Source organism: Cherax quadricarinatus, chromosome 31 (genome assembly GCF_038502225.1).
Source record: "Cherax quadricarinatus isolate ZL_2023a chromosome 31, ASM3850222v1, whole genome shotgun sequence".
NCBI classification, from domain to species: domain Eukaryota; kingdom Metazoa; phylum Arthropoda; class Malacostraca; order Decapoda; family Parastacidae; genus Cherax; species Cherax quadricarinatus.
Genome location: NC_091322.1, coordinates 1291277 through 1304147, shown reverse-complemented (window position 1 = coordinate 1304147; position 12871 = coordinate 1291277). Strand labels below are relative to the sequence as shown.

At 40.1% G+C, this 12871-nt stretch overlaps 1 non-coding gene across 1 annotated transcript; it reads right to left on the bottom strand.

Moving 5' to 3' along the window:
- Positions 1-484: 484 nt before the first annotated feature.
- LOC128699617 (U6 spliceosomal RNA) lies at positions 485-591 on the bottom strand. The gene has a single exon (XR_008408641.1). It is a non-coding gene; the product is annotated as a U6 spliceosomal RNA (small nuclear RNA).
- Between the last annotated feature and the right edge of the window lie 12280 nt (positions 592-12871).

Below are 12871 nucleotides of genomic sequence, written 5' to 3'. Positions count from 1 at the left end.
CCAAAAGCTCCATTGGTGGGTCATCATATGACTAAGACCCCCATCAGGAAACACTTGTCCTGTTATGTTGGTGGTAGGATGGGAGAAAACAACCATCCAGGACGGTTTAAGTACCTTCCTGTTATGTTGGTGGTAGGATGGGAGAAAACAACAGTCCAGGGCGGTAAGTACCTTCCTGTTATGTTGGTGGTAGGATGGGAGAAAACAACAATTCCCTCGTAATAATGTAAAACAGTAGCCTGATAACTTTTGAACCTAAGAACTACTGGTCTTGTTTTCTCTCATAACCACACAAGAGAGTAAATTAACACTATCCACAGTCTCTTAATAGTTCTCATTTCTGTTTCCCCTTAAATTAATGAGGCCGTGGTCTGGGACCGGGCCGCGGGGGTCATGACCCCCGGAACCATTACCTAGAGTATACCTGGAGAGGGTTTCGAGGATCAACGCCCCCGCGGTCCGGTCTGTGACCTGGCCTCCTGATAAAAATGTGGAACGCTTCAGGAACTTGCGTGTCATCCTTGCGCAGGGGCCATGCTAATCTTCTCTGCATCGTTCCAATTTTAGTATATGCACTACCGAAGCAAGTACAGCAGAGAATTCTAAAACAGACTGTAAAATACAACTGTAAAATAGACTGAACAAAATATGCTGGAAAAGTTCACTATATTTACCAACTTTACTTGTGCACCCCAATTTTGTTAGATATGAAAGGAGTCATGTTATTATCTCCTCCAGTTTTCCATAACGGAGTAGTTGGAATTTGTCCTCATTGAACATCATATTCAATCCACATAACCAAACTGTGCCTTGTGGAACAGTATAACTCTGTTGACCATACGATGATCGCATTTGTCAAATGCTTTTGCAAAGTCTGTGTATATTACATCTGCATTCTGATTGCTTCTTAGCACTCTTTCAAAGATTTTTATGATGTGGGACGTCAGTGCTATTGGTCTATAGTTGTTACAATCAAAATATCTAAAAGAAACAAAATGTCTCCCTCTAAGACAAAATATTTCCATAATAAACAAAATATCTTCCTCCAAGAAACAAACTTTTAAAATTATTAAACAGCAGCGTTACAATGATCTAGAATTTCTAGAGTCTTGAGCACCATTCCCAGCATCAACAATGTCATAATTACTTCAGTAATGGCCATGGATTTTTTTAATGACCAGCAAGTAGAGGAAAGAGAGGAAGGAAAAGATAAAAGGGAGAGAGGGGATCCGTGTTGTGTTCATGGGCGGTACTTTCTGTATGCCAGTGACACGCTAATAATATGTAAATAATCATTTCCTACTTTCTCTGTGACTAATCTTACGTGCCTCTTGACACTATATACATAATTACCAGATAACAAGACATGTACACTTTTATGTTTTAAATACAGGTGGGTGGTAGATAAAATATCAACCAATGTGTAGGATTATCACCAAACGAAACAAAATCTGTATGACTGAAATTCTTACTTTAGCCTTTACACTAGCAAGGGAACTATGCAGCATGTCAACCATTACACCAGCAAAGGAAGCTATTTTAGCCTTTAGACCAACAGAAGAAAGCTCTTAAACTTTCAGACCAACATATGAGAGCCATTTCAAACTTTTTGCATCAAAGGGGAAAGCCAAGTTAACCTTTACATCAACAAAATAAAACCATTGCGGCCTTTACACCAAGAGAATGTCGTTTTTAACTATTACATCAACAAAGGAAAGCCACTACAATCATTAACACATTAAATATGGCCTTGATGTATATGGTAGGGTGAGGACACGTGCTAATGTGCACACAACACACATGTCGAGCCTGAGCACTTGGTCAAGGTGGGGCAGTCAAACTTTAAAAAATGTACACAACAAGCTTTTTAAATCCAGTTGCTCTTCCACGAATTTTACACTTCCCCCCCAACGACCACACAGCCAGGAGCCTAGTCTCGACCCCCGCAAACAAATCTTGAGTATACTACACCCACCCGCACTTTAAAGGTATTGCGGAAACACCCTCGAGAACTCTTTCCCAATTGAAAACACCTGCCTAGCACCGTGTCAACTTTAGCCTGGGGCGGCCATTTGTGTAACCATCGTACAACTGTACTCGGTATTGTATGAAAACTTGTATTAGGTGTCAGTGTGTGAGCCATCGGTTATAACTGACAATGGTTGACGGAGGATGGGGTGAAGTGTTAAATGGGAGCCTGATCTACAAGTTTGTTCCTTCTGCAATCTCTCTCTAGTAAGGAAGTCAGTTTCAACATCTTGAACTCTTAATGGCACGACTTATATTACGCATGCTACTCACCCAAGTGTACCAAACTCGAGCCTTCATAACTTTTCTTTTTTTCAGATAGTTAATGCTCGCCACCACAGAATCTTACTTCATTATTCGTATATCTCACCTGCTTTACACTCGACTAGGATTGCTGATTTTTTTAATTTTGTCTCATGAACACGTAAGATCACAGGCAACTAACGAACTTCTATTTACATTTGACTTTCTTGTGTGCTTCTTAATCGTTTAACATTTCCTCTCCAACCTGGTCTGAGACCGAACCATGGGGAAGACAATCCTCAGAATCACTAACAGAGAAACCACACCTCAGAAAAAAGATAAGACGTAAGAAAAGAGCATCGCAAAGAACCGACTATTCACTAGGCCATCCTATATTAGTCTGGTCCTACTCACAACCAGCCACCCTCAACTGTGTACCTGTCCAATACATTTGCAAAGTAACGCCAAGTATTTGCCGTGCGAAGTCGTCCTCCCTTGTGGCCTGTGTGAACCGCTTGACCTGTATCGTGTTAGTGATGCAGACTGGAGCCACCGCCTCGCTGCCCCTCTCATAAATAACACAAGCTGCTGCCACCCACTTAAACTACGCTCACAGATACGCCATCATCACCTTTGTCTCTGGTGAGCAAATTTTTATAATCCTTAGAACACATTTCCTTCCCAGTCCCCAAGTCACAGTTTTTGCACATTGTTAAAATAAAATACCGAGTAACTTCTACAATAGATATATTTTAAAAGATTTTTTTTTTTTAATTTTGAATAAAAAAACAACCTAACCTAATCAAACTCCACGTCCTAACCTAACCTAACCGAGAAAAACCTGATGTAACTCAAACCTATGCTGACCTAACCCTCCTGAGTTCCACCCAGAATCAACGTTCAATAATAACCAATTGTAATAAAGTTGGTAGAATTACCGACAATATGTAAAGTAAAAGGACACATTAGTTGCACTTGTGTCCAATAACCAATTAATGAAAAGTCAAGTTAAACCAGGTTCAGTTTTCCCACCTAATTTTTCCCCCAAATAAGCTCAAAAAAATGGTATTCTCTCACTCTCCACCTGCGAGGCAACAATAACATGAATCGTTCATAAGAAGTGTTTAATATGTAAGTCACGGCACACCGTAAGCCTTCAGATTACATAAATGCAGTGTTTCCCTTCAGCCCATTCTCTAAAGTCAGTATTTCACTATTACTAAAACAGTAGGATAGATAACTTCACAGGCCTTTAACAGTGATAATTATCTGACTATTGTAGAGTGCGCAGGTCGATCCCAGTTTTCTGTTCGTGTTCAAAATTGTTTATCGCGTTAATCTAGTAGCCTAAGTAAACTTAACCTTAATACATTGAAACTACAACGAAGATCACACCTAGGATATTTTCATGAAAATTTTGTCTGTAGCCTTGCAAAGAATGTTGATAATGCTATACTATCACGTGATCACTATGTGACCAGTGTAACACCAACCCCAGCCGTGACCTGACCAACACCACCCTCAATAATACCAACACTAGCAGTGACACCAACCCCCATAGTAACCTAACCTACACCATCCTCAGTGACACCAACACTAGCGACAATGTAGGAGCAACACAAGCTTGCCAGGCAAAACACGAAAGATGGTGTATACATAATAGCGCTTATTTCCTCGTGTCAATGTCTTATGTCTCGGTGTTACAATTAAAAATATCTGACATTTATTACAGTTGTCATCATTTATCTTTATCTCATTTACTGTGGTTAACACATTATTCACAAACCACACTAAGTATAAACAGTACCTTCAATATTTTTTAAGCTATGTTCATAAGCATTTCTTAGCTACCTTTAAATTACCTACATTTTCATTACCTTTATTTTAAATATCTTTTATCTCACTGGCTTCTCAAATACGTATTGTGTGATTTAGCCTGTAATGTACCTGTAACCTCTCTCTGTAGGAGAGATCTTTTGATCTGGCACCGTTTGTGCACAAAATAATTACAACTTTTCTACTTCCAGTGTATTTCAGGTAAGAAAACAGGGGAGTCTCTATCAACTGAAGATGACTGGTTAGATTTAATATAGTGTTTAATTAATGTTTTGTGCAAGGCTACAGACGCTTCAGAGTTCACACAGCGCTGAAGTCGCATCATCATCACGCTTAAATCTGAATGCACTCATAATTTCCCTTCATGTACACTCAAAACATGAAAAATGCACTGCACAACAAGTACACACGCAACTACCCTTCTTCACCTGCTATTTCAGTATACAATATTAAAATGAACCACTAGACTTATTACCATACTCAACATGAACCACTAAGCTTACTATAACGCTCACCATGACCCACTAGGCTTACTGCAATGCTCACCATGACACGTATTGCTTGCTGTTGAATCATTTATACACATCCATTGAGAGGTGACTGTGATAAAGCCTGAAAAATAAGCAGATATCAAATTTTATGCTATTAAATTTTGGCCACAGGACCAAAAATGTTCCAGGTTTCCTCTCTCAAGTGTGGATTTGTATATACATCTATATATACCATCACATTCTAATCGGCAAGAATATCGAAATAAGTGCTTAAAGGAAAGGAGAGGAAACGTTTAAAAACCTACCTGGAGCATTAATTTCAGAAACGTTAAGTTTTACAACGGACCTTATCAGCAACGTTAGCTAATGGGTCATTAATATCATTTTAACAATTACTTACCTGTGGATAATGTATAGTAATAGTTGAGAAAATGTTAAATATTGGAGATACACAGATACAATGGATGTATAACATGGCAAACATTAACTAAAATTTATAAACTTAAATTAATAAAATTGGGTACATTCTTAGAGACCAAATGACATCCAGAATCGAGAAAAATACAAGTGTCGGGCGAAGTTAAAAACTTTGTAAATCAGAGACGTCGACAAACAAGCCCACAAGGAAATCAAACAAAATTAAAAGTAATGTACATTTCAGCTTTACAACTTATAAACAAAGGTAAGTTACATTTCACCTGACTAACAAACGGTACTCCACAACAAAAAAAATCACTAAAGGTGTAGCCAAACAGTTAAGACCAAAATAAACATCTATGTTGAATGATTATTATTACAATGAAAACTCAGTGTTAAACCCAGTGAGTCATAAATAGTTATAAAGTACTGTTGTGATGAGTGGGACAGGTAAGGCCAGTTGTCCAGCCAATGTACAGTACTCTGGCAAGGATGGCCCCGGGCAGTACTCACCTCCAGTCCACTCCAACACTTCTTAAAAACTTCTCCTGGGTCGTATCATCTCTCCAAGAACACACCACTCACTATTATTACTTCCACTAACGTACTCTCACTAACACACACTGACAATGTAGTGTATAGCGAGCACACACGGAATTAACACCTGTTATTGGCAAGTGTTTACAGAGGTGCGACGGAGCACACACACACACACCCTCCCCGTGCACTGGTCCAAGTCATTCTGTGGAGGCTAGTCACTCTGGCGCGCACCGTACGCACATGCCACCTTCTCTCTAATATTCTTATTATATATATTTCTCCCATGTAGCGACACCTACCCATTCTTGCACTAGTTTCAACATTGAAACTTATTACTTCATTACCATGAAAATGCACAATGGTTAAACATCTTCTAAAACGTCAGTAGAAAATTGAGGAGGGTATAGGAAGCAGCCTCAGTGGTCATGGGAGGGAGGGAGGGGAGATGAGGAATGAGTAACCACTTGTTCTTAGACCTGATCGTCTAAGCATTTCATTCTTGATACATTCCTTTACATTCTTCTGGCATAGCTGACATTCCAACTATGTGACGCACACATTACTCTCTTACTGCTAAACCGTTAAGCCTATAAACGCTGCCCGAGGAATGACAATAAGAGATTTTACGGGACAAATCGTATTATCGAGAAAATGCGAGATATGAAACCTTTTTTTTTTCCCCTGACAATGTCACCAAACCGGAACCGCCCGAGTTCAGTGTGTCGTACAAATACAAGGAAATCTTGAACTAGCTTTACAAAATTCCGCAATATCTCAACTTATAAATGCGTGCGATTCGCTGACCAACCCCCGCAGTCCTCTCCATCCCACGCCTCCATACACACTTATGTGAAACCCATCTTACACTTCTTTCATTGCTCTTTCAGTTCCAGATGTGTCTCTCTTAACTAAGTAACAGTCGTCAAATTTATGTAGCCTAAGTGAATAAAGAAAAGCAATGGCTACTTGTATTACACATCAGCTAAAACAAATTTAGTTGAAGCAGAAACTAAGCTCAAGCCAGGGACAGGTGTGGGAACAGGAACTGTGCTTATGCCCCGCGGATGCCCAGCCGGGAGAGGCAGCTCTTCCCTACCTTACCTCCACACACACACACACACACACACACACACACACACACACACACACACACACACACACACACACACACACACACACACACACACACACACACACACCTGACCAGCCATATCCTCTCACCAACAACCCTTGTGTCACATCCCTTAACGAAAACAAATCTATTAACCTTCCTACCCAACAACACCTTTCAAACTAAAAGAATTTTGAACCATCACTTTTTTCCTCCCGAAAGGTTAGAGGCTACGCCCAGGGAATGATGGCAGTGGACCAGTCAACCAACCCCAAACCCCCAATATAACCCAGTCCCCCTACGGGCCACCCCACTATTCCCCCTTCCAGATACCGACACACCTTCTCCTCCCCTCCACAGTACCCTCCAACTCCCCCTTCCACTACCAATGGTCTCAGATACGCACTCAGAAACTTTTACCCCAGATAGTGATAAATTTATCTCCACTCAGTGTTCTTTTTACAAGTGAACGCTGGCTTAAGAAATACAGTGTGCATTATGGTGTGTCTGAACCTGTGATAATAGTTGGCTGTGGTGACTTCATAACACTGCTATAACTACCATGACTACAAGTTCCAGCTGTGTAATAAAAAGGTATATCAAGTAAAGGGCAAAAATAACATTCACTGAGTGCTACTGCTGCTTGTCTTGGCACTACTGATGGCACCCATATGATGCGCCCCCACACTACTTCTAAATGAGGTAGCATTCTATGGTAACTACTCAGTTTGAAGGCTAGAGCAGGAACGGCAGCGGCTTGGCAATAACACTAGACAAATTACAAGTTACAGAAATTAAAATGAAAAATACATGTAACGTCGAAATTTTGGTGCTACAAGTCTAGAACAAGATAAAGAAAAAATTCTAAATTAAAGTGCATCTAAATTATCGTTTAACACATGAGAAGAATAAAAATTAAAATAGGTAAAGAACTCCACAATATACTTAGGAAACTATTACTGCAAGGTGAGCATCAAAGATAATTTAGCAATAACAATAGCTAAGAATTATAGACCAATAGTTCTAACGTCCCAAATCATAAAAATCTTTGAAAGAGTTCTAGGAGGCATGATTTCAAATCACATGAAATCCCAACAATTACACAATCCAGGGTAGCATGAGTTAGGAGCAGGTCGCTCCTGCCTCTCGCAACTACTGGACCACTATGATATGGTCTTGGATGCACTGGAAGACAAACAAAATGCAAATGTAGTAAACACAGATTTTGCAAAAGACTTTGACAAATGCGATCATGGTGTAACAGAGCACAAAATGTGCGCTAAAGGGATAACTGGCAAAGTGGGCAGATGGATCTTCAGTTTTCTAACCAGTTGAACACAAAGAGTAGTGGTAAACAGAGTTAACTTGGAAGCTTTTACAGTAAAAAGCTCTGTTCCACAAGGCACAGTACTCGTCCTCATCCTGTTCCTCATCCTCGTACCAGACACAGAGATGTAAAACTATAGCACCGTGTCATCCTTTGCAAACGGTTCGACTGGTTTCGAAGGTTCTTCCCTTTCAGCCCCATCTGAGGCTAGGATTCCTTGTTAATTGCTTAGTCAATCAGGCTGTTGCTGCTAGCGGTCCACAGGTCTACACAGCTTGGCTGATGCGGCACTTGAAGGAATTAGTGCTCTAGTTCCTCCTCTAGCAATATTTTTAATATCTGCTGGTAGCAAGTACAATGTAGAGTCTAGGGCCACAGATACTGAGTCTAGGGCCACAGATACTGAGTCTAGGGCCACAGATACTGAGTCTAGGGCCACAGATACTGAGTCTAGGGCCACAGATACTGAGTCTAGGGCCACCTACGTTTCATGAAAATTTTACAAGGTTATGGTAGTTTTGGATAAAAAAAAAGATACCCGGAGTATATCTAGAGGTACTCCGGGGGTCAACGCCCCCCGCGGCCCGGTCCATCACCAGGCTTCGTTCAACTGTTCCTCGTGGCTGAGTGCTCGGGGGAGGTGTCCCACATTCAGGCCATTCAGTTATATACAGCCACTTTTAGAAGAGCACTCACGATGAATATAACTTGTTGCAAGGTATAACTTAAGGAAAACTAAGAACAAAAGTCGTACCAACTCTTACTACAATAAATGAAAGGAAAATTATCTAAAACAGTATTTCAGAGAAAAAAGTATTATAAAGGAGTAACATTTTTTTAATAAAGAGTTATGCAATAAACATAAAAATGGAGCCAAAGAGTTCACTTCGAAAAGGAGAAAAAATCACTTCGAAAAGGAGAAAAAACCGAAACAAATAAGAACCGTTTAAAGAAAACTACTCTAAATCCATGTAAAAAAAACATAAACAAAATGTAACTAATGAAATATTAAAGCTTTCTTGTGTATTTTTCTCGTATCAAAAATCTAAATGAAAAAGAAAGAAGCGAAATCCTGAAAGAATAGTATGACTCCCATGTTACGTCTCCCCATCAACATGAGAAAAGAATTCGCATACACTTGTCGTCTTTTAACGTCGCTTAACCTACAAGATATTTAATGGCTATTAATATACATCCCTAAGACTTTGTTTAAGAATGACTCCATGATGATGCACTCGGCACCTAGACCCGATTCCTAGAATGATGCACTCGGCACCTAGACCCGATTCCTAGAATGTTATGTTTATATAAATATGAAAACACTGTTAACATGGATGTTCAAGTGTTGTAAGAAAACCTGTCCTGTATTTGACAACACTGGTACAAAAACCACTGCTCACTCGCACTAACTACTGCTCACTCGCACTAACTACTGCTCACTCGCACTAACAACTGCTCACTCGCACTAACTACTGCTCACTCGCACTAACTACTGCTCACTCGCACTAACTACTGCTCACTCGCACTAACTACTGCTCACTCGCACTAACTACTGCTCACTCGCACTAACTACTGCTCACTCGCACTAACTACTGCTCACTCGCACTAACTACTGCTCACTCGCACTAACTACTGCTCACTCGCACTAACTACTGCTAACTCACACTAACTACTGCTCACTCGCACTAACTACTACTAACTCACACTAACTACTGCTCACTCGCACTAACTACTGCTCACTCACACTAACTACTGCTCACTCGCACTAACTACTGCTCACTCGCACTAACTACTGCTCACTCACACTAATTACTGACCACTCGAACTAACTACTGCTCACTAGCACTAACTACTACTCACTCGGACTAACTACTGCTCACTCGCACTAACTACTGCTCACTCACACTAACTACTGCTCACTCGCACTAACTACTGCTCACTCGCACTAACTACTGCTCATTCGCACTAACTACTGCTCACTCACACTAACTACTGCTCACTCGCACTAACTACTGACCACTCGAACTAACTACTGCTCACTCGCACTAACTACTGCTCACTCGCACTAACTACTGCTCACTCGCACTAACTACTGCTCACTTGCACTAACTACTGCCCACTCGCACTAACTAATGCTCACTCGCACTAACTACTGCTCACTCGCACTAACTACTGCTCACTCGCACTAACTACTGCTCACTCGCACTAACTACTGCTCACTCGCACTAACTACTGCTCACTCGCACTAACTACTGCTCACTCGCACTAACTACTGCTCACTCGCACTAACTACTGCTTACTCGCGCTACTACTGCTCACTCGCACTAACTACTGCTCACTCGCACTAACTACTGCTCACTCGCACTAACTACTTTTCACTTACACTAACTACTGCTCACTCGCACTAACTATTTCTCACTTGTACTACTTGTCAGTTGCACTAACTACTTGTCACTTACACTAACTACTTTTCACTTGCACTAACTACTTGTCACTTGCACTAACTACTTGTCACTTGCACTAACTACCTGTCACTTACACTAACTACTTGTCACTTGCACTAACTACTTGTCACTTACACTACTTGTCACTTGCATTAACTACTTGTCACTTACACTAACTACTTGTCACTTGCACTAACTACTTGTCACTTACACTAACTACTTGTCACTTGCATTAACTACTTGTCACTTGCATTAACTACTTGTCACTTGTACTAACTACTTGTCACTTGTACTAACTACTTGTCACTTGCACTAACTACTTGTCACTTGCACTAACTACTTGTCACTTACACTAACTACTTGTCACTTGCACTAACTACTTGTCAATTGCACTAACTACTTGTCACTTGCATTAACTACTTGTCACTTGTACTAACTACTTGTCAATTACACTAACTACTTGTCACTTGCATTAACTACTTGTCACTTGCATTAACTACTTGTCACTTGCACTAACTACTTGTCAATTACACTAACTACTTGTCACTTGCATTAACTACTTGTCACTTGCATTAACTACTTGTCACTTGCACTAACTACTTGTCACTTACACTAACTACTTGTCAATTGCACTAACTACTTGTCACTTGCATTAACTACTTGTCACTTGTACTAACTACTTGTCACTTGTACTAACTACTTGTCACTTGCACTAACTACTTGTCACTTGCACTAACTACCTGTCACTTACACTAACTACTTGTCACTTGCATTAACTACTTGTCACTTGTACTAACTACTTGTCACTTGTACTAACTACTTGTCACTTGTACTAACTACTTGTCACTTGCACTAACTACTTGTCACTTGCATAACTACTTGTCACTTGCACTAACTACCTGTCACTTACACTAACTACTTGTCACTTACACTAACTACTTGTCACTTGTACTAACTACTTGTCACTTGTACTAACTACTTGTCACTTGTACTAACTACTTGTCACTTGTACTAACTACTTGTCACTTGTACTAACTACTTGTCACTTGTACTAACTACTTGTCACTTGTACTAACTGCTCACTGGTGCTAAGAACGTAAATATCTTGTCTTATGAACAAACAGGAACCTCATAACCTAAGCCAAAATGGCTTTACAACAATAAGATGCTGCCTGTCACAGCTTCTACACCGAGGGACTGAACATTGTAAACATGGTGTGATAGCCTATATAATGAAGCCAAAAGTGAAGTAAGAGAATGAATATACATGGCACATTTTACTGTTTCTCTTTCCCACATGAGACAATAACACGAACCACAGCTTCAAATCATTGTTTGGGGACGAGACGAGAGAACACGACAGTTGTCTCGGAAGATACTTAAAACTACAAATCAGTGTGTAGATCACATCTGTAATTTACTTTACTAACGAAGCTTCGGTTATTTTTGTCAATGATCTGTGGTTGTAATAGGCATGATTTTTCTGCTCTAAAAGCATACTGACTTGGATTGTATAGGTCATCTGCGTCTCAACATTTTTCAAAGAATTATCATGTATGATGCTAATTCCATGGGAGAATTTTTTTTTCGGTCTCTCTGGTGCCCCATTGTGAAAAGAGGCTTCGTTTGCACTTATTTATTCCTCTGGGATTTCACCTGAATCTGATTTCGTCTGAATCTAAGCCCCTTCTTCAAGGAATGAGTGTTTATATTAGTAGTTTGCATTTCTATATAAATATCACTACGTTCGTCACGGCCACGCTAGCTGGAGATTCGTCTGTAAAAACTTGCATTTGTGGTCACAGTGGTGCCTGTGCTAACCTTCCTATGGTGTAGAAATATACCTAGTTGGATGAATCTTATTGTGGCTAGCTGGTCTAGTGGCTAACGCGACGGGCTGGAGTTTTGAGACTCTATGACCGCGGGTTCAATCCCGGCCGGGGGTATGGTATATAAATATCCCATTTCAGGACTCTGAGCTGCATGCACAATGTACGATTTATACTAATGTCATTTATAATTTATAGGGTGGGAAGGTATACTGAAAAAACTATACGTGAGTCTTCAACTGTGATGACGCGGCTTGCATGATAAAATTACTTCATGATATTCCAACTATTTCTATCAATTTAAATAAAGATGATATTTGAATTTAACGTGCAGCTGATTTCAATCAGTAACAAAGGTTTATGAGTTGCCATAGTGACATAACTGAGTCTTGAGGTTCATCTAGTTTTTAAGACAAAGTAGAGGACTACCACCATGAACATTGTAGCCCCTTGTAGCACTCACGCTCAGACATACAGTATACAGTACGGATTTTAAGTTGAGTTTAGCCCAATAATATTCCCGCCATAAACAACTGTTTCGATAAGGTCTTTATTATATTTGAACTTACAACACTGAAAGGTATTATATCTGAGCAACTTGTGCC